The sequence below is a fragment of the Balaenoptera physalus genome (assembly GCF_965194825.1).
Source record: "Balaenoptera physalus genome assembly, chromosome: 6".
Lineage (NCBI taxonomy): Eukaryota > Metazoa > Chordata > Mammalia > Artiodactyla > Balaenopteridae > Balaenoptera > Balaenoptera physalus.
The window spans coordinates 81,332,301-81,360,234 of record NC_138885.1 but is presented as its reverse complement, the minus strand read 5'-3'; the positions used below and the strand labels follow the sequence as shown (position 1 = coordinate 81,360,234).

General features: G+C 34.5%; 1 long non-coding RNA gene across 1 annotated transcript in view; it reads left to right on the top strand.

Moving 5' to 3' along the window:
• Window positions 1-27,934, top strand: part of LOC309663419 — a 206,672-nt gene that overhangs the window by 1,535 nt on the left and 177,203 nt on the right. Inside the window, exon 2 of the long non-coding RNA XR_014265253.1 lies at window positions 893-1,073. This is a non-coding gene — a long non-coding RNA (uncharacterized lncRNA). The remainder of the gene's footprint in view (window positions 1-892; window positions 1,074-27,934) is intronic.

Below are 27,934 nucleotides of genomic sequence, written 5' to 3'. Positions count from 1 at the left end.
TAAGTATTGTGGGGTTAAAGGATATTTGCATTTTTTATTTTGAGAGTGTGTTTTGTGGAATAGAGATATGTGTTACTGGGAAAACCAAGAGGAATAACTAATGGCAGCCAAAAAAAGGGAACTATTTAAAGTTTTGGGAAAATCCATCAGAAGAGGGAGTATTATAAGAGAGTATGATTTCTTAAGAAGAAATCAGGAGGGAAAAGGACTGATGAAGTGGTGTAAGGCAAATGAAGTTGCCTATAAATACTGCATCAATGAACAACAATTGAAAGGTAGCAAGGGTGGGGAGTTCACTGTTTAAAATTAAGAGTGTAATGTGGAGTCACTTTTTCAAGAATTGTTAAGTGTAATGAATTCTGCTTCTCAAGTCTAATATTTCTTTTCATATACTGGCATTCATATATCATACAACAGTCCTTGTTGATTGGCCTGCAAACACTAAAATAAAAGCAAAATTTTCTAAAGTGTTTGGAGGGCTGGAAAGAAGTAATAGAATACTGAGGGTGATAGAGGTGGCTAGATGCTCTCTGTACGTGGTATCAGATACTTCCCTAGGCATTTCATAGAAGAGAGCAAGGGAAGTTTGGTTCATTTGTTGAGTTGAGCATCTTTGACAGGTCTTCGGTTCTCTTCAGCTCTCCTCTTTTCTTTCTGCGTCCTCACCAGAATCATCTTTAAAAGTCCCTTCATGAAAGTACTGACTTTTCCTAGCACACACTTTAAAACTTTTCCAGCCTCTACCTTTATCCGGTTCCAAGGCTGCTTCCATATTTTTAGGTATTTGTTAGTTACAGCAGCACCCCTTTCTTGGGACCAAAATCTGTGTTAGTCACGGTTCTCCAGAAAAACATAACCAATAGAATTTATTTATTTGTTTGTTTATTAAAAGGAATTGGTACACTCAATTATGGAGGCTGAAAAGTCCTACAATGTGCAGTCTGCAAGTTGGACATCCTGGAAAGCCGGTGGTGTAATTCAGTCTGAGTCTGAAGGCCTGAGAACCAGGGGAGCTGATGGTGTAAATCCAGTCTAAGTACAGGAGAAGAATGACGTACCAGCTGAGCAGTCAGGTAGAGAAGCAACGAAATCTCTATTCCTCTTCCTTTTGTTCTACTTAGGCTATTAATGGGCCCTGAATGATGCCCACCCACACTGGGGAGAGCAATTTGCTTTATTGAGTCCTTATTGAGTCCACAGATTCCAATGCTAATCTCATCCAAAAATACCTTTACAGACAAACCTAGAAATAATGGTTAGCCAAATATCTGGGCACCCTGTGACCCATTTAAGTTGACATAAAATTAACTATCACACTGGGCAACCACTAATCTGTTCTCTGTCCCTATAGTTTGCCTTTTCCAGAAAGTTGTATAAATGGTATTATATAGTATGTAACCTTTTGAATCTAGCTTCTTTCACTTAGCATAATGTATTTGAAATTCACGTTGTATAGATCAGTGGTTTTCTCATTTTTATTGCTGGGTGCTATTCTATTATATGGCTATTCTGCAATTTGTTTATTTGTTGAAGGATGTTTAATTCTTTCCCCCAGTTTTGGAACTTATGAATAATACTGTTTAAACATTAATTTGTAGGTTTTTGTGTGAACATAAGTTTTCATTTCTCTAGGATAAAATACCAATAAGTGGGATTGCTGGGTCAAATAATATGTTTAAATTTTTAAGAGACTGCCAGACTGTTTTTCCAGTTTTGTACCATTTTGCATTCTAATCAGTAAATTTTGAAAGGTTTAGTTGCTTCACATCCTTGTCAGCACTTGGTGTTGTCAGTGTTTTTAATTTTAGCCACTGTAATAAGTTTATAGTGGTATTTCATTGTTTTAATTTTTATTTCACTAATGACTAATGGTGTTGGGCATCTTTTCATGTGTTCATTTCCTATCTGTCTATCTTCTTTGGTGCAATGTCTTCAAATATTTTATCCATTGTTTTATTGGTTGGTTGTTTTCTTATTGTTGAGTTGGAGATTTCTTTATATATTTTGGACACAATTCCTTTGTCAGATATGTGAATTATAAATATTTCCTCCCGGATTGTGGCTTGTCTTTTCATTCTTCTAATAGTGTCTTTCACAGAAATGAAGTTTTAAATTTTGATGAAGTACAGTTATCACTTGTTTTCTTTTATGGATCGTGCTTTTGTTATTGTATCTAAAAACACTTTATGTATTCCAAGTTTATGAAAATATTCTCCTATGTTTTATATGAAGAGTTTTATACAGTTGACTCTTGAACAACACAGGTTTGAACTGTGGGTCCACTTATATGCAGTTGTTTTTCAATAAATATGTTGGAAAATTTTTTGGAGGTTTTTGACAATTTGAAAAAACTCACAGATGCACTGAATTGCCTAAAAATATCGGAAAAATTAAGAGAAAGTTAGGTATGTCAGGAATGCATAACATGTATGTAGATATACATTTAACAAAAATATATGTTAATTGATTATTTTGTTATTGGTAAGGCTTCTGGTCAATGGTAAGCTAGGAAGGGAGAAGGAGGGTGTTCGTGAAGACTGGAAACATGGATAGTATTTTATTTTGTACAGATTGAGGGTGTAATATAATTGGGAAGTAACACTGCAAAAGAGAACTTACGGGTTTTTTTGGTGGTAATTTTTTTCTCAGATTATTAAAATGATATCTCAAAAATTAAAAATTGTTATTGAACTCTCAGATTTCAATCTGAGAGGCTAGGCAATAAGGAATAGCTTCATAAAGCTAAAAAAAGTTCACAATTTAATGACAGCTGTGCAAAATAAGCCATTAAGTGGACTCGCAAGTCCTACCAACATAAAAATCAACTCATACAAAACACCATACTTTTAAGTACCTGGCCTTAATAAATATTTTATGCTAGTTATATCCCCAAGGATATTCTAGCTATTCATACCAACCTTTTACTAAATTCTCCTTAATATATATAAAGATGTAGTTAACTTTAGCTACACATAGGAAACACCTGGTGTGCTTTAGAAACTAATGAAACCTGGTCCTGTCCTATCTTCAGAAATTCTGATGTAATTGGTCTGCAGTGTAACCTGGGCATCAGTTTTTTTTTTTTTTTTAAGTTGTGGTGAAAAACACATAACAAATTTTTTTATTAGTGACATTTAGTACATTCACAATGTTGTGCAACCACCACTCTGTCTAGTTCCAGGACATTTTCATCACCCCAAAGGAAATCGTTTACCATTAAGTATTTACTTCTCCCCCCATCCCCACAATTATTAGTGTATAAATATAAAACTGCTCTTTGTATGTTGATCTTGTATCCTGCAACTTTGCTGAATTCATTTACTAGCTCTAATAGTTTTCTGTTTTGTATTCTTTAGGATTTTTTATATGTCAGATCATGTCATCTGTGAATAGATACTACTTCTTCTTTTCCAATTTGGATGCCTTTTATTTCTTTTTTTTCTTTTTTTTTTGCCTAATTGATCTGGGTAGAACTTCCTGTACAATGGTGAATAGCAGTGGTAAAAGCAGGCATCCTCGTCTTATTCCTCATCTTGGGAGGAGAGTGTTCAATCTTTCACTATTAAGTATGATGTTAGCTGTGACTTTTTCATATGTCCCCTTTATCATGTTGAGGAAATTCCCTTCTCTTCCTAGTTTTCTGAGTGTTTTGATCGTGAAAGGATGTTGTATTTTGTCAAGTGACTTTTCTGTGTCAGTTGAGATGGTTGTATGGGATTTTTCATGTTGGCTGGACTGCAGTCACCTGAAGGCTTGACTTGACTGGACATCCAAAATGGCGCACTTACGGTTGGAAGTCGATGCTGACTGTTTGCTGCAAGCTTACCTGGGGTTATCAACCAGGGCACCTAAACCTGGCGTCTCTGACATAGCAGTCTCAGGGTAGTTGGAAGTTTTACGTGGTGGCTGACATTCCTCAGGGAGTGTCTTGTGGTCTAGTGTCAAAAGTCATACAGGGTCCCTTCTGGTCTATCACAGTAGTCACAATTCTGGTCTAGCTTGTATGGAACTTGGAAATCATTACTCTCACACCCACAACAAGAAAAAAGAAAGAAAAAAACAACTGAAAATTAACAGTTCTTCTTAGATCCATCAAATAATTGAGGTCACAAGGAAAAGCACTGCCCCTGCTCCCCAAACTGGAGACAGGCAGATGGAATCACAGCATATCAGAGCAGATGCCCAAGAGCAGAAACTGCCATTGCTGGAGCAGTACTTGGGAAAGAAAACTTAAGCTATAATTGACAAATTATTGGAGGCTCAGTGTGGACAACTTTGATTGTTAAAAATTCCAAGGGGGCCTAGCTGCATGAGTATCCCCACACTTTCATATGTTTTATCTCCAGGAACCCTGCCAGGTTCTCACAATGTAGATGGGAAGATATTTACCAAGGATGAACCTACTTTGCCACATCATAATCACGCAAGGTCCTAGCTTTCCTAAGGGTTCGCTCTTAGTGTTGTACATTCTATGGGCTTGAACAAACATATGATGACATATATCCAGCATTATAATATCATACAGAATATTTTCACTGCCCTAAAACTCCTCTGTGCTCTTCCTATTCATCTTTCCTCCTCAACTCCCACTCCTGGAAACCACTGATTTTCTTATTGTCTCCATCCCTAGTTTTGTCTTTTCTAGGATCTTATATAGTTGGAATCATACAATATGTAGCCTTTTCAGATTGGCTTCTTTCACTTAGTGATATTCGTATAAGTTTCCTTCATGTCTTTTCATAGCATGATAGCTCATTTCTTTTTAGTGCTGAATAATAATATTCTATTATCTGGATATACCACCGTTTATTTATTCATTCACTTGATGAGGTTGTGACATCTTGTTTGCATTGAAGTTTTGACAGTTATGAATAAAGCTGCTATTACATCCATGTATAGGTTTCTGTGTAGATGTTAAGTTTTCAACTGCTTTGGGTAAATACCAGGGAGTGCTATTACTGGATTGTATGGTAAGAGTATGTTTAGTTTTGTAAGAAACCTCCAAATTGTTTCGAAAGGGGCTGTACTAATTTGCAACCCTACCAGCAATGTATGAGAATTCCTGTTGCTCCACATCCTTGCCAGAATTTTTTGTTGTCAGTGTTCTGGATTTTGGCCATTCTGATCGGTGTGTAATTTTATTTTTTTAATAACACATTTTGCTTCCTAATTCAACAAACATTGAACAGTTAATATAAGACAATGTCCTGGTTCCTGGGGATATAAAGATGAGTTAAGACATGGTACATGGTACATAAAAGAGGATCTTATATTGAGGAATATGGACACAAAAGTGATCATTATGTTGTGGTGTAATCAAGTGCAAATGTTAGGTATATACATGGTGATGTGGGTTTACAGAAGGCCCCCTAACCTGGCCTGCATTTTTTTTTTTTAATGCTATTCTTGTCTGCTTACATTCTTTTTATGTATGTATGTATGTATGTATGTATGGCTGTGTTGGGTCTTCGTTTCTGTGCGAGGGCTTTCTCTAGTTGTGGCAAGCGGGGGCCACTCTTCATCGCGGTGCGCGGGCCTCTCACTGTCGCGGCCTCTCGTTGCCGAGCACAGGCTCCAGACGCGCAGGCTCAGTAGTTGTGGCGCACGGGCCGAGTTGCTCCGCGGCATGTGGGATCCTCCCAGACCAGGGCTCGAACCCGCGTCCCCTGCATTGGCAGGCAGATTCTCAACCACTGCGCCACCAGGGAAGCCCCTGGCCTGCATTGTTGAAGGAGGTGATGATTCACCTAATTCTAAAAGGATGAGTAGAAGTAAGCCATGTAAAGAGATTCTGAAAAGGACATTCCAGGCAGAATGGACAGCATAAACAAAGACCCCAAGTTTTCCCCATGATTTCTCACATGTGAAGGTTCAGGAACCATTATTTGAATCTCCCCGCCTGGAGATCTTTTACTCTTCATGGTGCTCTGTAATTGCGTTTTAAAGAACAAATCAGTGTAGCATCCAATAATATATGACCCACAATAAATTTTCTATTTTTTTTTTTTTTGATTTTTACATCAACAATTTGAATCAAACTGACCCACTGCTGGAGTTTTAATTTTTACCTGGACATCTAAGTGTCACCTAGCAATTGTCCTAGTGCCTCATTCCTTTACCTGCCTCTGCTCCTCCCCAATACACACTACATTACACTCTGCTTTGAAAGGGGCCTATGAGCCTAAATTTCTTCTCCTTTCTTCTTTGTTAAAATTCTTTTCCTTCCCTGCAATGCACACCCATCCTCTCAGAACAGATCTCAGTAAAATATTAGGAAGAAGGTTTCACATCTCCTTGGGCCCAGTCATCCTCCTTTTTAATATTTATTTATTAATTTTTTCCCTCTGGGGTGATTTACTGGTTGACTTTGATTTCAGGGCTCTGTAACCTCAAATTACCTACTCAGAGTGAGGGATTAAAGGATCTGAGCTGTTATATTATTCTCAATTTGGGAACTTATTTTTGTATAAACTCATAGACGTTCATGTGGCAGAGGGATTATATCTACAGGGGGAAATAAAAGCATGATATTTTGAATCAATGATTCCCTATGACCTATAGGCTAAAATCTAGGCTTCTGGATCTGGCAATGAAGGAGTGACACAAATTGTCCTAACTTTTTCTAATCTAGCTTATTTTTCTCGCCTCTGTGAACCTCACTGTGGGGTGGTCCTCCTAGCATTCCATGATGATTCTAGATCTTTACCTTTATTTAATGTTGCTTCTACCTGAAATGCCCTCTTATTTTCATTCTGAATATCTAAATCCTTTCCAAGAGGTTCAAACCTTCTCAATTCTCTTCCATGAACATTCTCATTTATCTTCCTAGTTTCCAGTCAGAGCACTTAAACTTTACTTTACCACTTATTGCGATTTAATTGTATAATAGCTTGAGTTGTCTCCTGTTAATACTTGATTTGTCTGTGTTTTCGTGTTTACAGATGTATGCTCTTTGAGGGCAAGATGGTATATTGGTCTTCTAGGTATCACAATGCAATGTTTCCTGCATTGTGGGTTCCTAATTACCATTTACTGGTTGATGATTTATTAGTATGTAAATTATCTGGGAACAGACCCTATATTCCTAAAGTATTTAATAGTATTTGCATGCCAGAGATCTGAGCTGATGATGATGACTTCAGAACTAGGTATGAAAACTATTATTTAAAAAAAACTACAACTGCAAAAATACAGATATACCACGTGGTGGCACCAAAGGTGCATCATTATTTTTGTAGGTTTTGTGTTATATTGTACTTCAGTCTACCAGAAATTATAATTATCATATTAGCACATGGAAAAATATTTTTTAATATCTAACTAATAATTAAACTTAGTAGAGTGTTATAGAATGAGCATTTCTTAGTATAGAAACATTCAAAAAGATCTTTGCATCTTTACTTGTCTTTTTTTTACAAAAGATGTCTTTAAGTTCTAGAACTCCTATATGTTGTTTTGGAATCAGATTCCTCTTCCTTCACTGTCTTATCCCTCTATACTCTAAAAATTTCATGAGCATTAGAAGCTGTTCTTTGACATTTGGGTTTTGAGATGGGGGTCATTGGTGGCTCACAGATTATTATGTTGTGTAGAATGTGGACCTAATCAAATTCCAGCTGTTGATGGTATGTGTAGTTCTTTTGCAGACAGCCTTCTTAGGCATGTTTAATTTCCATGTGTAAAGTCATACTTAAAGTATGTAAACTGAAACAGATGTTAGTACTCTGAGAACGCATTTGGTGCATGAAGGAACAGTTCCCTAGCCTCTTATTCCACCCCCACTTTATTTTGAAAGCCCTTTGAATAGAAAAGGGCCTCTGGAGAGCCATCTAGTATCTTTGACCCCATTAGTGAGTAGCAGTTTATTACTGGGAAACAGTTGCCCAAATAAATGTTGGATTTTGCTTTAAAATCCTTCCTTGATAACCATATGATTTTCTTTCCTTCCCTATAAGCTTTGTTTATTCTTTAATCAGGAAGCTATTCACTCTAATGATACAAGTTTTCTTAAAACCAAACTAAATCTCACTGATATTATCATTTAATAATAACTGAACTTTTATTTTCCTAAAGATTAGCAGTAATAAAGGCAGATTTTTGTGCAACGCCTATGTACCTTCTCAGGTATCAGATATTTAAATACTATATTTGAAAGTATTCTAATATCTGATTTATGTTGATGATAGTTTATAGAGTTCTAACCACACAGTTAGAATTTGTGCTTCTAATAGTTTTCCCAAAAAAGATAGAGTTATTATTAGTTATTAACTACTTTCTTTTTTCTTTATATCTTCTTCTTCCCCTCCCCTCTTTTTCTCTTTTCAAAGATATTTGTTAAGGGCCTACCTCAGGTTCTGTGCTATGCTCAGAAAGGATTAAGAAAGATCCTCATCTTAAGGAACATTCAATGTAACTTAGGAAAGAAGCACAAATTAAAAATTTCTGACAGCGCAGGAGAGCCAACCCATAATCTAGGGGAACTAAAGAAAACTTTATAGAAGAGAAGTTATTGGAGGTAAGTGTTGAATGATAGAGGGGAATTTCTCTAGGCAGTGAAGGGAACAACAAGTTTTTGAGGCAGCAGAATAGAATGAGCACTAGTGTGATGGGTTTGTGAAACATAAGGACTCTAGTTTAGTTTTCTTACAGATACTTGGAAGGAGTAACGAGGTAGCGAGAAAGAATTGAAAGAAAGGGAAATTCCCTGGCAGTCCAGTGATTAAGACTCCGTGCTTCCACTGCTGGGGGCCTGGGTTCAATCCCTGATCAGGGAACTAAGACCCCACAGGCTGCATGGCGTGGTCAAACAAAAAAACAAAAAAGAAAATGCCCAGCAAAAGTGCCCGCACTACCTTGTGCTCCGCCCCACCCCCCGCAAAAAAAAGAATTGAAAGAAAGGCTGAGACCAGATTTAATTATGCCTAAAGGTTTGGAAATATAAATGCAAAATCTTTTTTTAATTAAAAATTAGAGATTATAGTTTTAAAGTTTTGATACATGTTTTGATTTATGAAAAAGTTTTGATTCATGTTATTTCAAGGTGATAATACATGACCTTTTTTCCTTCATAGTAAAAACTTAATAGGTATCATAACAGCTGATGTTCTTAAGTTAGTGAGTTACCTTCTACATGTATCAGTAAAATACATCAGTGACTAAAAATTTATGCAGTTCCATGTATATTCACATATTTTTGTCTTGTTAAATAAACATAAAAGTGTCCTTGAATTTGTCATTATATTTAATCATTCAAGGCCATAGGTATTTAGCTTCTAGATTAAGAAGCAAAGCTTTAGTGAAAAATGTGTATTATGCATTTGTATAATTATAATACATATGTATAAATATAATGCTGTGTTGGTAATTAATTGATAATTTGGCCTTTATTACTGGTCAACTTAGATGGCTAAATGATAGCTCTAGTATATATTAAATGTAACAGAAATAACTTAATTATCTGTAGTATTTTCCTCACAAAACCAAATTCAAAATGTATGTGGAGAAACTTGCATTCAAAAAATATATTCTATGTTATTTTGTCTAGCTAGCTTTTAGAATCATTGGTGGAAGTGTTTCAGGAGCTCTGTTTTTTCGATACATAATGCTATTTTTCTATCTTATAAAAATAAATTTTCCTACTTCTGGTTTTAGTATTTGTTTTATTCTCATATATACATCTTTTGGTCTTGCCATTATAGTCTTAGTTACATGGAAAGAAATGATGTTATTTGTTGGAATATATGTTATTTGTTGGGATGTATGTGGATATTGGCAGTTTGCCCTGAAAGTATTTTATATATATTATTTTTCTATTGGATCAGAATAAAACATACTTCTAATTTAAGAGAGAAGCATTCATATTGCTCTCTTACATTTAATGACGGATATTGAACCCATTCTTTTTCTTAGCCTGAATTATAATTCTAAAATAAATAGATTCTAAGTGCTCTATTTTCCATTTTAAAGTTTCCATCAAACTGTGGTTAGCGACTGAATAGAAAACTATTATGACATTCTTTAGGTTTTCTAGTCTGTTTGAGAGGTCATAAATAATAGTAAAGCTTCAGTAATTTCACTTATGGAAGTCACTTGAAAAAATAATTGTCTAATAATTTAGTCATAAATAAATTGTCGTATAAAGGGGTGTTATAAAGATTGTATTTTTATTTTGACATTAAAACAATTCTATTTTTAGGGTGAAGTGAATAGTTTTTAAAGGAATTAAGTGGTAGTTTTAATCTGAATTTTTCCATTTACTTAAGGTTTCCCACTCTGCCTCCAAATTAGAAGTAGAATCTAACTCTCGTTTACAGATCTTCTCAAACTATTAAGGATAAACTGAAGATAATTTCCTTGTTTCATTAACCCCTTACACAATATTATAAGATGAATAGTGCTAATTGAGCAATTAGACTTGCATTTCTGATTGACTAGGGCATATGTCTTGGCATTGAGTGGATATATAAAAAATCAATAAAATGTAGGGGTATTTCTATAATTCTGTGAGCAGAATCTATCCTGTGTCATTTTGTGAGTGTAATTTTCTGATGAAAAAGGAAATACTGGTGACTTTCAGAAAGAAGTTTTGCTAAACGAGAATAAATGCCATGAAGTGAAAATTTTATAAGCACAACTTCAAATAAGAGAATGGATTCATGCTGATTTTCAAGTGAAGGACTGTAGTCATAAAAATTAAACTTGTAAATACTTAGACCATGGACACCCTCAGTTATTTCACTTTCCTTTGACTGTTTCCAAGCTGGGCTTCTACAGCCAAAGTCAAGAGGACCAGTTGAATAAACAATGCAGTTCATTACATCAAAACATCTGACAGATTTACAAATATTCCTGGATAACTCAGGATAATGCGGTTAAATGATTGTGTCTGGATTTACATGGAGTGCCTTTCATCATTATATTCCACTGTGGGTCTACATGAGGTCAAGGGAATAGTAGAGGTGGTGATTGTGTCTTATATGGCTTCTATCCAGTGTTTAGAAAGATGATTTAAAGTAAGGCTAACGGTAAAAAGATAAATTAGTATATCTGAATCATAGTATTTTAATTTTTATTATATTCTATTATCTTTATTGATATAAAAATTCCTATTTATTTTTGAGATGTAATTGACATATAACATTGTGTAAGTTTAAGATGTACAGTGTGATTGGATACATTTGTATTATATTCCAATTTAAAGAATGACTATTAAAAGTCACCATGGTCACTGAATTTTATACTCTGGGTTGCTTTCCTTTTTATGATTTATATCCTGTGTTCTTCAGACCAGTATTAAGAATTAATAGCCACAGAATTTTTTTAAAAAACAGCTTCTTTGAGGTGTAATTGACAAAGTGTATCTATTTAAGGTGTACAACTTGATGTTTTGATAGTCACACATGTTTTTTAAGAGTCAGATTTGAATGAACTATGTCAAATCTATTTACATAGTAATGCTATGTACTTTCTTTTGACATCACACCATCTGAGAGGCAAAAAGCAAAACTGTGTACATGTCCAGGCACTATAGTTTATACAATGGGCAGCATGTGAATGTCTGTGAGATTGAATTAATTTTCCTTTAGCTTCAGCTTCAGCTATAGCCTCTTATTTCAGATAAGTATTATTATTACTTTTACTCAGATTTGTATTCACTTACCTTTGTCCTTCACTCAGAATATTGGCATTCTCACTTGAAATGAGTCCCTTGTGCTAAATAATTGGCCAAATAATATAGCACATTTTTTTACAATCCCAGACATTAGAGTGGATTTCATCTTGATCTGTAAATTGAGCACATGAATCTGGGTCAAGGGTGGCCAGGTAAGCAGAACCAGTCAACCCAATCTTGGTTTGAACAGCCTTAAGTAAGGCACTCTACTTTCACCATCCAAAATACTGTGTCCATCCTCAGTGAAAGATCTTTAAGCTGCCATAACAAGATTGGGAGTTTAAGTTGCTGTTATTGGAAAGGCAACTATAATATTTTTCTTTTCCCAGAAAATGAAAAACAGAGAAATTCTCATTTCCTCACTATATGTCTTAAAGCAAAAGAAAATGGAGCCTGCCTTTGTTCAGTACAATAGTGTTAGTAAAGAAGTGTTGTCTTGCTGTAGTATTTCTGCAAGTTAATTTATTTGTTGCTTTAGAAAGAAATTCTGTTTCCATTAAAATTATGTCTTTGGGTAGGTGATTCATAAGCAGAGGACCTGGAAATGGAATCAGTCTCTTGAGCCTGTTTACATTCTTAATCATGCACAGCTGCTGAGTTGATGGAGGATTTTGGACTTTTCAAAGGTAGAAACAATCTTATATTTTTCAGTTAAAATGTTAGATAATGGTCACATTTAACCAATATCAAGTAACATAATAGCTTAGAATACTAAGTTTTGGAGAAGGTGGATATCCCTTTCCATGTGTGGTGAACCTCTTTTTAGGTATTTTAAACTTGGCTTTTAGCACATTTCAAAAACCTTTCCTTTGATACAAAACAGCTGTAGCTATGTTTGAGTGATATAAACATTCTCCTCCACCTCATCCTTATTCTTACACTTTCCAGGCTCAAGGCAAAGGATTTAAAAACTTTGCAGTTTCTTCTTATCATGCATTTCCTAAAATTATTTGCATTTTTAACTAAATAAAACTTTATAAGAACCTTTTACAGAGATGGAGTTTGAATGCTTACTTGAAGCAAATAACCTAAAAATGATTGAAAAATTGTACCATTTTCTTGAAAATTTAGTGTAATCTTAAAACATCTTCCTATGGTATAGCCATTAACAAGCTTTCAAATGTGTTTTTTGCTGGGGAAGAACTTGCCCAGCACAGACAAGACAAATTAACACATGTTCAATAGATATTTGGGTTGAAACAGGCAAACGAATTATAATTCTTTTCTCTTTGAGTTTATAGGAAGTGATCCAGTTTCTTCAACCCCTATAAATTATAGCTCCATCTTTCTCACTTTTGTGATGATTTGTCTGTGGACTCTTTGAATAATGTTAAGATCTTGCATTATCATTCGTGAATTTCCCACACTTTAGAAGCTGTATTCACAAATTAATAGCTTTTTCTTGGCATCTTGTATTGGAATAACATCATGTATAAGTGGCTTTTAATATATAAGTAATCCAGTCTAAACCAATTTTCAAGCAGTTTTCCTAGTTACATGGCTAGAGGTCAGAGCTGGGTCAATCATATTTCATTACAGAACTTTATTTGTACTGAAATTTTCTTCTAAGACCTCAAGGAGTGCATTTTCTTGTGGAGCTTAAGCAGGGGGACGAACTTGATTTTAGACTAAGGAGAAGTGCAAGGATAAGATTATAATTTGTGGCAGGAAATATGCACTAAAACTAATTTTTTAGATTTTAGCAATATATGCTTTTTTTTTTAATATATGCTTTTTTGATGGTCTTGGATATTTCTGAACATAGCTGTTAGTAGTGTCTGAGATGGAATTATCCCAGTGATGGAGTCTACCACCTCTTCATTTTATTTGTGAAATACATAGTTACCAAAAAATACAGTACTTTAGAAGAAATATGTCTTAAAAAGCATTAAATCCATGTTTTTAGAAGCATAGCTTAAAAATTAAAATGAGATTAAAATTGGCAATTTCCAACACATTTTTTTAAAAATTTATTATTTATTTATTATTTTTATTTTTGGCTGTGTTGGGTCTTCGTTTCTGTGTGATGGCTTTCTCCAGTTGCGGCAAGTGGGGGCTACTCTTCATCATGGTGCGCGGGCCTCTCACTATCGCGGCCTCTCTTGTTGCAGAGCACAGGCTCCAGACACTCAGGCTCAGTAGTTGTGGCTCACGGGCCCAGTTGTTCCGCGGCATGTGGGATCTTCCCAGACCAGGGCTCGAACCCGTGTCCCCTGCATTGGCAGGCAGATTCTCAACCACTGCGCCACCAGGGAAGCCCCTCCAACACATTTTGATAATGGGTTTTATTTATTACTTTGAACTTATTTCTTTAGTCATTCATTTATTAAAAGATATAATGTTAGCACTTGGAAATATGAAAATTGATTACTGTTTGTGAATAACTTTGGTCTTAGCTGAAATAAGTTATCTGCATATTTTCCTTTAATCATTGTATGATGTGGTTGCAAATACTCTAGAAAGAACTAAGCTACTTATATTCATTGCTTTGAAAATAAATTAAGAATTTCAAATGATGCAACAGATTAATTCATTAGTCCAAAAAATAGTTCCTAAAGGACCATAAATGTTGACTAAGTTTTGACAGTGGTTTTAAAAGTTATCAGAGAAACCTTGGGACAACAGAGATTTTTGACTGAAATGCACTATAATTCTATATTAGATTCATGCTTATGGGTACCCGGATGGTTTTACATGCATTTTCCACTGTGAGCATGAAATAAATTGTGTGCAAGAGTTTGTCTTTTTTAATTTAGCACAGTATTATGTTATATTCCTCTGCTTTATATTTTCACAAAGTTCTTTTGGGTCTCTGTTTCCTGCATGCCTCCCCAGTGGCCAATAAATGGAATGTTCTATACAATGCAGTAATCTTAAATTCTGTGACTCTAAGCTTTGTTAAAGGGTAATTTAATTGCAAATGGATATCCTATGTCATTGTTTTTGTGTGTGTGTGCTTCTTTTTATTTTTTTTCACTCAATTAATTTGAATATTTTCCAGTTAGTAATAAATATATTGATAAAAATGGCTAATATTTATAGAGAACCTCCTGTATGCCAGCAAAGTAATTTTACTGGATTATCTGATTTATTTCTCACAGCTAACCTATAAAGTTAATAACCTATACAGTTATTATCATTGTGTAGACAAGAAAACTGAGACACACAGATATTAAATAATTCATCCAAAATGATATACTTAGCAAATGGCAGAACCAGTATTTGTATCCAGTCTGTCTCTAGAGCCCTTGCTTAGTCTCTTAATAGGAAAAAATTAGAAGGATGTACATATGTGATAATGAAATTAGTGTGAACCACCTGTCTTCTTATGTACAAAACATAAACAAGAAAAGCAAGTGTATTTGGCTTAAAATAAAATATTTTGTAAAAAGCAGAACACTCAAGTTCCACATTTTTTAAAAGAATTTCTTTTGAATAAAAAAGGCAGTATGTGCATATAAGTGAAAAACCAGACATTTAACAAAAGAAAAATAGGAAGAATACCTATAGGCAATCTGACACTATTGACATAAATACTGTATCTCTTTAGATACCTTATATGTATACATTATGTATATTATTGATTTTTTACAAATATAGAACCTTGCCATGTATGTTTTATAATTTGCAGTATTTTCTCCAACAATTCATTACGTCAAAAGACCTCAGACTCATATGTATGCTTGGAAAACTTAGGATAATGTGGTTAATTGATTGTGTTAAGTGGCTACATGCCGCTGTGGTTCTGTTCTACATGAGATCAAGGGAATAGTACAGATGGTGATTGTATTTTATATGGCAGATAATTAGATGGATTTTTACTTCTAATATACCTCTATTGACTAATTAGGCTGTTTCAACTTTATTATAGCAAAAAGTGTGATTAATTACTAAAATGATATATATCTGAAAACATCTGAAAAAAGTTCAAAATATTATATCTAAAGTGTTATAAAAAGTTATAACAAACGCATACACTATTTGGGGATATTTATTTTAGTCCAAAGAGTTCTTTTACCCCAATTATTGTGTCTACTAGCTTGCTTTCAATCTTGCTTTTGAAACTGTATGCTAATTATAGAGCTTGTATCCATTAGACATAGCTGTGGAGAAGGAGAAAAAAATGGATTATATTATCCATGAAGCCAGTGATTCTCAACCTTGACTGCATACTGGTTTTACCTGGAGAGCTTTGAAAATGCTAATGACAGAGACTCTGATTTAATTATTCTGGGCTGTAGCCTGGACAACATGTTTTTAAAAGCTTTGCAGGTACTGACAATATTAAATATTGGTGAGATTGAGGAGCAACTGGAAATCTCATACAATGCAGGTGGGCAGGTATAATGGTACAACTGCTTTGGAAAACAGTTTATTTCTTATAAAGTTAAACATATACCTGCCACATGACCCAGCAATTCCACTTGTAGGTGTTTATTTAGAGAAATGAAAATGTATGATTACACTAAGATTTGTACAGCCAAGGCTGAGGACCACTGATATAAGTGGATTAGAGTAAGAGCAAATTGTGTTGTGCAAAGTTTGGGCCTGGACACATGTGGAGAATTAGGAAACAGTGTCCTAATACCATCTGGAATTAAATTTATCAAGTTTCACCTTTATCTTCATCTCCAAGTGTACTGATGTGGAGATTGAGATCCATGGGAGCCAAGTGTGTATGTTCAAACAATCATAATGACAGAACTAGGGCTAAAACGCTGAGAAAAGATAAGGCTTTTCTCTTGGATTGCCTTGGCTACTACCCTGGTGGCACTCTCTCTATTCTCCCTTTTGGTGGCTTTGCAAAAACTTGACTTGTCAGGAGGAGCATGCCTGTTCAATGTAAGAAGAACAAGGTCTCTTCCTGGCACCTGCTATTTTGCTAACAACTAATACCTTATCTGAGCTCCAGAGGCTCCCCTCTTCTTCAAACATTTCTTCAACCATGAAGCCCCCATTGTTACATAGTCCACTTAAAGTTTATCTTGACCCTATGCCACTTGACGATGAATACAAGGGCAGGGTTCCTTTCTTGGGTACGTTACACGATGAATCTAGCTGTGCCCACCCCAGGTACTCTACTCGGTGGGATTATATGCACTTTGGGTATCTTGTGCAATCTGCTGTTTTCTCCACTTGTAAGTTTTGTTTTTTATAAACCTCTCTTTATACTTACACGATATGTTTCTAGGGCTATTTTTCTGTTTCCCTTGAACAATAGTTGTTGTCCATGAAGGGAAACACATTACTATGATTTCTTTGCTAAAGGTGGGTTAGTTCAACTGGAAATATCTACCTTTCGGGTTGTTAAGTCACTGGCAGAGCTAGTAATTGGTAACTCTGGCCTCTGCCAGCCACCACTAAAAGACCAGTAACTCAGAATTCCCACAATAATGGATTTGCTAAGAAAGAAAAAGCTAGAGGAGATAATTTGGGGAGCTATCAACATTTCTGAATGTCCTAGATACTGGAGCATTTTTGCTGGATCATGGTTTTATTCTTCCCTTCTTTTTCTTTCATGTTGCATTCTTGATATGGACTTTCTGAGCTATCTGAGCCTAGTATGGGTGCACCAATATTCTGGCTAGAAATGTTTTTTAAGATTTAAAACTTAAGTGACATAGTGTAGAAGGAAGAGAGTAGCCACAAGGTAAAGGATTAAAAAATGGAATTAAAAAGAGAATTTCCATTAATGACTAGGTTATTTAAAACCAATTTTTCTGTTAAGAATGATTATAAAATTTGGATAAAATATGAAGAAGAAAAGAGCATCTATATGAAGTCATCAGATGGCTACTAATTATTTTTAAGCCAAGAGCTGAAAGAAGAGGGAAACTAGCAAAAATGAGCCCAGCATTTGGGCATACTCTCTCCCTCAAGGAAATTGTAGATTTCAAAAGTGAAAGCAGTGATTGGAAGATTGAGAAGCTGAAGAGAGCTGCTTTGTATTATAGAGATTGAAGAATAAAAATTGGAATTGAGGATTTGTCAAGGAGGTCGGTGCTTTGTAAATAGCCTATCTTCTCAGTTGGAACCATCAAGGACTGCATCCTAGAGTAAGGGTAAACCAGAAATAGACTAGTCATGAAGACCAGGAACTGAAGGCCAGTTTCAAATTATCTTGATCTCTAATTAGATTAAAGCAATCTTTTCTTTAGCCCCAAATTCTCTGGAAGAAGGTAACACCACCCAGATTCTCAGATTATCTTTACAATGTTTTAAAATCTACAGTGTTCATCACCCAATAAAAATCTAATTCATTCATACAGAGAGAAAAGAATTGACCCAAACTAAGGATGATAGAATATATTCTCAGGAGGTCCAGATGCTGCTGTTATCCAACATATACTTTAAAATAACTGTGATTAATAGTCAAGGAGGAAGAATTTTGGCAGAGAACTTAAAAAATCAAATGGAAATTCTAGAACTCAAAATAAATATCTGAAATTTAGAACTCAATGGATAGCTTAACAGCATATTTGGTACAACTAAAGAGAGAATTAGTAATTTGGTATATAGAGAATAAGAAAATGTTAATTTAAGACAGCAGCACAGAAACAAATAAATAGAAAAAGTAGAAAAAGCATATAAGAGATATATAAGACAAAGTGCAAAGGTCTGATATATGTGTAGTTGGAATTCCAGAAGAAGAAAGAAAATGGAACAAAAGGAGTATTTGAGGAGATAATGACCGAGAAATTTCTGAAACCGATTGAAGAAGTCAAGCCATGTATTCAAGAAGTGCTGTGGATTCTGAGCAGAATAAATATGAAGGAAAAAAACATATCTAGACAAATTATAGTAAAACTGCTGAAAACCATAGCAAAAAGAGAGAAAATTATAAAATCAGACCAAGAGAATTATTATTGCCAATTGAGCCACAATGTCTTACAGCTGACTTTTTAACAGAAACAATGGAAAGCAGAAGATACTGGAATGATGATAACTCAGTGCAAAACAAATATTATATGTAATTAATATGTATCAGCCATGAAATTCTATAAAATACATCCTTCAAAAAGGAGGATGATATAAAGATTTTAGGGTAAACAAAGACTGAAAGAATTTATACCCAGAAGATCTGTACTAAAAGAAATAGCAATGAAGTACTTCATGCAGAAAGAAAATAATTCTACCTGGAAGCATGAAAATGCAGAAAGAAATGAAAATTTATGGAAAGACTAAAGATATGGATATATCTAAATGATATTTATTGTATTAACCAATACTAATAATATGCTACTGGTTTAAGAACATATAACAAAAACAGCATAAAGTATGAGAGAGGAGAAAGAGAATTCAGTTGTTCTAAAGTCTTTAAATTGTCTAAGAAATGGTAAAAATACTGAATGACTTAAAAGAATTAAGGATACATATTGTAATTATAGAGAAACTTTTAATAGAATAAAGAATGTGTAACTAAATAGCTAATATAGAAGAAAATGAAAAAACAAAACTACATAACTCAAAATAATGCAAGAAAGGAAACATACTAATGTGGAAATTAACCCAAATAGACCAATTATTACATTAAATTTAAACAGATAAAATATACCAATAAAAGACTGGATTGTATTTATTGTATTGTATTTATCCAACTGGATAAAAAAATAAATCTCAACCATATTCTCCTCCAGTACTCACAGGTTAAGTGTAAGCATACAGAAATGTTGAATGAAAAAGAACTGAAGAAGATATATCATGCAATCAGCAACCAAAAGAAAGTTGGTGTAACTAAACTAACATAAGACAAATTAGACTACAAAGCAAGAAGCATTATAAATGATAAGGAGAGATAAGTTATAATGACATAAGTGTCAATATTTTAGGAAGATATAATAATTTAAAACTATGTGTATCATGAAAAAGCTTCAAACTATATAAAGCAAACATTGATTGTAATAAATGTAAACATGGACAAAAACAATTAAAGTGAGAGACTTTACTATAACTTCTCTGAGTAATGATAGATCGAGCATAGAAGAATATATAATATTTGAGTAATAACAGGCATCATCCAATATGTAAATATGTTTATACACATGTAAAACTGAACCCAGAAACTGCAGAATACTTAAAAAAACTTTGCCATGTGCTTGGCCATAAAGCAAGTCTCAACACATTTCATCAGATTGAACATCAAAATATATTCATTGAGCACAGCTGAATTATGCTAGAAATCAATGACTAAATATAAACTAGAAAATTTCCAAGCATTTGGAAATTAAGAAATGCCATTATGAATAACCCATGGGTTTAAAGAAAAATTGCCACGGAGATTAGAAAACATTTCAAACTGAATGCTAATGAAAATATGACATATTAAAATTTGTGGAATGCAGCTAAAGCCCTGCTTTGAGGTGAACTCATAGTCTTGAGGAAGTATAGAAGAAAGGCTAAAAATAAATGATTCATCTCAAACTCATTAAACAGCAAATTAAACTCAAAGAAAGAATAAAACACATAAAAAGGGTAAGAGCAGAAATTAATAAAATAGGAAAATATGCAATAGAGAAAATAAAAAAGGCAAAATTGGATTCTTATAAAAGACTAGTAAAATTGATAAATCTTTGGTGTGATTAATTAAGGAAAAGAGAAAGAAGGCACAAATGTCCAAAATTGGAATGAAAAAGAGGACATCACCACAGATGCTACAGACATTAAAACAATGATAAGGGAATATTATAAGCAAATTTATGCTAACACATTTGAAAATTTAGAGCAAATTTCTTAAAAACTCAACCTAACAAAACTGACATGAATGAAAGAGAAAATATGAATCCTCCCAGATATTAAAGAAATAGAATCAGTAATTGAAAGCTTTCCCACCTGGGATTATGTTTTACCTTCAAATCTCCAGTACCAAGTAGGTTGCCTTGTTCATAGTAGTGCTCATGTAATACTAGTTGAATGACTATATCTAGTCTCTAGTATTGAAATATTCTTACTGTATTGCTTATATTTGTTTATACATCTGTCTGTCCTATTCAACCATGATCTACTTGAATGGAGCGTGATATCTTAGCTATCTTTGTATCCCCAGCATCCCGGACTAGTACTTATAACTGGTCAATAAAAGTTTGTTGAATAATTGCATTAAAAAGGAAGAGAACTACTAATGTTTACTGAGTGCATTCTACACACCAGGATCTGTGCTAGGAACATGTACATAATTATCTTACTCTTTAGAAAGAGTAATTTTTAAAATTGTTTTTTTCACAGTGTTTATTATTTTTCCTCTTTTTTGTTAAAATTTTTAAAAATTGAAGTATTTTTGATGTACAATATTATATGTTATAGGTGTACAATATAGTGATTTACAATTTTGAAACATTATACTCCATTTATAGTTATTATAAAATATTGGCTATATTCCCTGTGTTGTACAATATATCTTTGTAGCTTATTTTATACATAATATCTTGTACCTCTTAATCCTCTTCCCCCCTTTTCTGTCCCCACTGATAACCATTAGCTTGTTTTCTTTATCTGTGTCTATTTCTTTTTTGTTATGTTCACTAGTTTGTTGTTAATTTTTATATTCCACATATATGTGATTTCATACAGTATTTGTCTTTCTCTGTCTTATTTCACTTAGCATAATGCCCTCCAAGTCTATCCATGTTGCTGCAAATTGCAAAATTTCATTCTTTTTTATGGCTGAGTAGTATTCCATTGTATATAAATACCACATCTTCTTTATCCATTTATCTGTTGATGGACATCTAAGTTGCTTCCATATCTTGGCAATTGTTAATAATGTTGCTATGAACATTGAGGGGTATGTATCTTTTCGAATTGGTGTTTTTGTTGTTTTTGGATATATACATAGGAGTGGAATTGCTGGGTCATATGGTAGTTCTAATTTTAGTTTTTTGAGAAGCCGCCATACTGTTTTCCGCAGCTGCTGCACCAGTTTACATTCCCACCAACAGTGTGCGAGGGTTCCATTTTCTCCACATGCTCACCAATGTTTGTTATTTGTGCTCTCTTTGATGACGGCCATTCTGACAGGTGTGAGGTTATATCTTATTGTGGTTTTGATTTACATTTCCCTGATAATTAGCGAGCGTTGTTGAGTGTCTTTTCATGTGCCTGTTAGCCGTTTGCATTTCTTCTTTGGAAAAATGTCTATTCAGTTCCTCTGCCCATTTTGAAATCGGGTTCTTTGTTTTTTTGACGTTGAATGTATGAGCTGTTTATATATGTTTGATGTTAATCTCTTATTGGTCATGTCATTTGCAAATATTTTCTCCCATTCAGTAGGTTGTCTTTTTATTTTGTCTGTGGTTTCCTTTGCTGTGCAAAAGCTTTTAAGTTTCATTAGGTCCCATTTGTTGTTGTTGTTATTTTTTCTCTTATTTCCTTTGCTTTAGGAGACAGATCCAAAAAATATTGCTATGATTTATGTCAAAGATAATGAGAGAGAAATTTTTGGTCCTATGAGAGGACTACATTAGCTAATTAATTTGCTCGTGCTCATAAGTGGCAGAGCCAGTTTTTGAATCTGAACTGTCTTCAAAGCCCATTTCTTTCCAGTATACTAGTGGTTTCCAAATTTACTGCATGTACCTTAGGGGGGTCAACCAAAGAAAGAAAATTTTAGAAAGGAGCAAACTGAGAATGAGAGAGGTTAAATAATTTGAGATCACACACTTCAGCTTTTTCATCTAGTACATTTACCATTAAGAAAATATTTATAAATTTCTTAAACTTTATAAATTTTAGTAAAGCTGATAACAGTAAGAAATTCGGACCAAATGGTAATAAAGTTTTCTATATCAGGATAAAATATCAAAAAGAGATATTTGAGTATATTTCTTACTCAAATATCCTGATTCCCATCTAGTAGATGCTTTATATATATTCTTTGTTAATAGTACATTCTAAATACCAACAGAATAGCAACAAAAATATGTAGCTACCACTTTTCATGCAAAGTTGTGAAATTAGCCAATAACCTCTTAAGAATGGCTTTCTATAGTACCTTTGCTCCAAATTTTACTTAGAAATGTGAACTGTCAGCTATATTTTCCTAAAACTGTTAATTAAAACAAATAATTTAGTAGAGATAAGAAATTTCAAGTTGCACCTGGCATCTCTAAGATAAAAACCAAAAGGAGAGCTTATGGAGCTTATTGATACTTTTTGTGTGTGTGTGTGATGAATTACAAGTATGTGCCTAGAAGTGGTTTTTAAAAATAGAAGAGACTAAAGTTTGGTCTACAAATTGTGATGTGAAATTGGAAACTATTAATTGATGAAAATTCTTTCATTGCTTTCCAGCTTATATCTACATTATGCTTTTCTTTATAAATTCGTTTCATTCTAATTCATAATGTAAAAATTATCCTCGTTCAAAGGACCATGAAAAGTGTGAAAAAATCTTAAATGATGTTAAAAAGTGTTCAAGAGGTATGATACAGAACTTGTCAACATCGTAGGCACTTTTGGATAGTTTCTCATCTTTTATTTAAAGTATTTTTGTAGTATGTGGAAGTAATTTTATTGACTGAAAATTTTTTTAGATGATCATGCTTATAGTGTCTCAGAAATTTCTCTGGTATCTTTTTAATCTAAAGAGCTTTGTGGAAGCTTTGATAACAAGCATTGTACTCTAAGCAAATAAATTCTGGAGCTGCTATAAACCATCTCATGAAAAGACAAACCTAAAATGAGCGACTAAAATAAAGTGGGTAAATCAAGACTAGTTACTGTTCAGTCTAGTTTAGAGTAGGTTTAGTGTCATGAGCAAAATGTGACTATCTGGGACAGGAACCATTTTTAATTAGGTAGAATTAGCTTTCTGTGAGCTTCATCTCATTCTATTGCACATCTTTTTTCCTACCATCTTGACTCTCAATCTTTGTGCCTTTATAAGCTTGTAGAGGAGGAGAATGCTTTATGAGTCTCTGACTTTGTGTAATTAGTTTGCTGAGTTAACCCATCTTAGTTTGGTTTGTTATAACAGAATACCTTAGACTGGGTGGCTTCAACAGCAAACATGTATTTCTCATAGTTCTGGAGGCTGAAGTTTGAGATCAGTGTACCAGCATGGTTGGGTTCTTTGTAAAGGCCCTCTTCCTGGTTTGCAGATGGCCATCTTCTCACTGTATCTTCACATGGCAGAGACCAAAGAAAGGAACCAAGTTCTCTTGTGTCTGTCTTTATAAGGGCACTAATCCCATCTTGTGTGTTTCACACTCATGACCTAATTATCTCCCAATGGCTCTATCTCTAAATAGCAACACGTTGGGGATTAGGATTTTCAACACATACGTTATGGGGGGACATGATCATTTCATCCATTGCATAACCTTTCCAAGTGTGTTTGTATTTTAAAAGGGAACATTTGTATGAAGAACCTTAAAGGAATTTTCTTTTTTTTTTCAGAAGCTTCCTGATATTCCTTAATCTTGTCATGTAGATGTCTCTCATAGTGCATCACCTTCTGCAACTAGGTTAAAGTCAACATTGTCCAGGAACAACTTAACTTTTCTGCGAGAGGGATAAACCTTTGAAAACAAATACAATAACGACTAGTAAGCAATTATAGGGATTGGTTGCTACCCAAACTTGTTATTGAGAGGTGTGCCCAAGGGTAGGCCTAATATAGTTTCTGATTAATATAGTTCAGCAGAGGGAAATTGCCTACTAAGGATGGGGAAGCATAAAAAATGTGGCTGAGAAGGAGTGAAAATTAAGTGGACAGAATGTCTTTTAATGCACTAACAGCAGGTAGGCAGCTGGGAGTTAGTGTGTGGTGAAGGCCCTGTTTGCCGTGAATAGCCAGACAGTATTTCTTGCCACTGTAACTGAGATATATTGAGGGAATTTTTGCATTAAGTAAAGGCACTGGCAAGTTCATTTCTTCTGGCATTCTAAGAATAGCATACTAAAGAGAAGGCGCGTAAATAGAGGGGTAACAACTAGTTATTGAAAGATGCACTTATCAGTTTATGACTAATGTTTTTTGTAGATTTGGAGTTTGTTTGCATCACTGTTGTCCACGGGAATCCAACTTTAAATCTCCCTGTTATAAACAGCAGTCCTCACACCATGAACCCATCCTGTCAACCATCAGACATTATACAGATACTGCTTTGACAATGATTCACATTCTCTTTCTGGGTAGAAATGAGTTTTGTAAAATTTAAGTAGAGATGTTAGACTGTAGAAAGACAGGTCTCTGTAGTTCTAGCCAGTATTCAAGCTGATAAAAATATTTAAAAAATGAATTAATGGGAATGTGTAAAAACCTTTAAAATATGAAAATTTCCAATTACTATAAAATGGGGCATGGTCTAATCCTGTTTAGTTATTAGTTTTCTTTCATTTTACAGTTAATGTTTTTTTCCCCCATCTTTATTGGAGTATAAAGGCATTACAATGTTGTGTTAGTTTCTACTGTACAACAAAGTGAATCAGCTATATGTATACATATATCCCCATATACCCTCCCTCTTGAGCCTCCCTCCCACCCTCCCTATCCCATCCCTCTAGGTCGTCACAAAGCACCGAGCTGATCTCCCTGCGCTATGCAACAGCTTCCCACTAGCCATCCATTTTACATTTAGTAGTATATATATGTCAATGCTACTCTTTCACTTCATCCCAGCTTCCCCTTCTCCGTTCCCTCAAATCTGTTCTCTACGTCTGCATCTTTATTCTTGCCCTGCCACTAGGTTCATCAGTACCACTTTTTAAAATTCCATATATATGCGTTAGCATACGGTATTTGTTTTTCTCTTTCTGACTTACTTCACTCTGCATGACAGATTCTAGGTCCATCCACCTCACTACAAATAACTCAATTTCGTTTCTTTTTATGGCTGAGTAATATTCCATTGTATATATGTGCCACATCTTCTTTATCCATTCATCTGTCGATGGACACTTAGGTTGCTTCCATGTCCTGGCTATTGTAAATAGAGCTGCAGTGAACATTGTGGTACCTGACTCTTTTTGAATTATGGTTTTCTCAGGGTATATGCCCAGTAGTGGGATTGCTGGGTCAGATGGTAGTTCTATTTTTAGTTTTTTAAGGAACCTCCATACTGTTCTCCATAGTGGCTGTATCAATTTACATTCCCACCAACAGTGCAGGAGGGTTCCCTTTTCTCCACACCCTCTCCAGCATTTATTGTTTGTAGATTTTTTGATGATGGCCATTCTGACCGGTGTGAGGTGATATCTCATTGTTGTTTTGATTTGCATTTCTCTTATGATTAGTGATGTTGAACATTTTTTCATGTATTTGTTGGCCATCTGTAAGTCTTCTTTGGAGAAACGTCTATTTAGGTCTTCCACCCATTTCTGGATTGGGTTGTTTGTTTTTTTGATATTGAGCTGCATGAGCTGCTTGTATATTTTGGAGATTAGTCCTTGTTTGTTTTTTTGATATTGAGCTGCATGAGCTGCTTGTATATTTTGGAGATTAGTCCTTTGTCAGTTGCTTTGTTCGCAAATATTTTCTCCCATTCTGAGGGTTGTCTTTTCAGCTTGTTTATGGTTTCCTTTGCTGTACAAAAGCTTTTAAGTTTCATTAGGTCCCATTTGTTTATTTTTATTTCCCTTACTCTAGGAGGTGGGTCAAAAAGGATCTTGCTGTGATTTATGTCATAGAGTGTTCTGCCTATGTTTTCCTCTAAGAGTTTTATAGTGTCTGGCCTTACAGTTAGGTCTTTAATCCATTTTGAGTTTATTTTTGTGTATGGTGTTAGGGTGTGTTCTAATTTCATTCTTTTACATGTAGCTGTCTGGTTTTCCCAGCACCACTTGTTGAAGAGGCTGTTTTTTCTCCATTGTATATTCTTGCCTCATTTATCAAAAATAAGGTGACCATATGTGCGTGCGTTTATCTCTGGGCTTTCTATCCTGTTCCACTGATCTATATTTCTGTTTTTGTGCCAGTACCATACTGTCTTGATTACTGTAGCTTTGTAGTGTACTCTGAAGTCAAGGAGCCTGATTCCTCCAGCTCCGTTTTTCTTTCTCGAGATTGCTTTGGCTATTTGGGGTCTTTTGTGTTTCCATACAAATTGTGAAATTTTTTGTTCCAGTTCTGTGAAAAATGTCATTGGTGGTTTGATAGGGTTTGCATTGAATCTGTAGATTGCTTTGGGTAGTATAGTCATTTTCACAGTATTGACTCTTCCAATCCAAGAACATGGTATATCTCTCCATCTGTTTGTATCATCATTAATTCCTTTCATCAGTGTCTTACAGTTTTCTGCATACAGGTCTTTGTTTCCTTAGGTAGGTTTATTCCTAGGTATTTTATTCTTTTTGTTGCAGTGGTGAATGGGATTGTTTCCTTAATTTCTCTTTCAGATTTTTCATCATTAGTGTATAGGGATGCAAGAGATTTCTGTGCATTAATTTTGTATCCTGCAACTTTACCAGATTCATTGATTAGTTCTAGTAGTTTTCTGGTAGCATCTTTAGAATTCTCTATGTATAGTATCATGTCATCTGCAAACAGTGACAGCTTTACTTCTTCTTTTCCGATTTGGATTCCTTTTATTTCTTTTTCTTCTCTGATTGCTGTGGCTAAAATTTCCAAAACTATGTTGAATAATAGTGGTGAGAGTGGGCAACGTTGTCTTGTTCCTGATCTTAGTGGAAATGGTTTCAGTTTTTCACCATTGAGAACGATGTTGGCTGTGGGTTTGTCATATATGGCCTTTATTGTGTTGAGGTAAGTTCCCTCTATGCCTACTTTCTGGAGGGTTTTTATCATAAATGGGTGTTGAATTTTGTCAAAAGCTTTTTCTGCATTTATTGAGATGATCATATGGTTTTTCTCCTTCAATTTGTTAGTATGGTTTATCACATTGATTGATTTGCATATATTGAAGAATCCTTGCATTCCTGGGGTAAACCCCACTTGATCATGGTGTACGATCCTTTTAATGTACTGTTGGATTCTGTTTGCTATTATTTTGTTGAGGATTTTTGCATCTATGTTCATCAGTGATATTGGCCTGTAGTTTTCTTTCTTTGTGGCATCTTTGTCTGGTTTTGGTATCAGGGTGATAGTGGCCTCGTAGAATGAGTTTGGGAGTGGTCCTCCCTCTGCAATTTTTTGGAAGAGTTTGAGAAGGATAGGTGTTAGCTCTTCTCTAAATGTTTGGTAGAATTTGCCTGTGAAGCCATCTGGTCCTGGACTTTAGTTTGTTGGAAGATTTTTAATTACAGTTTCAACTTCATTAGCTGTGATTGGTCTGTCTATGTTTTCTAATTCTTCCTGGTTCAATCTTG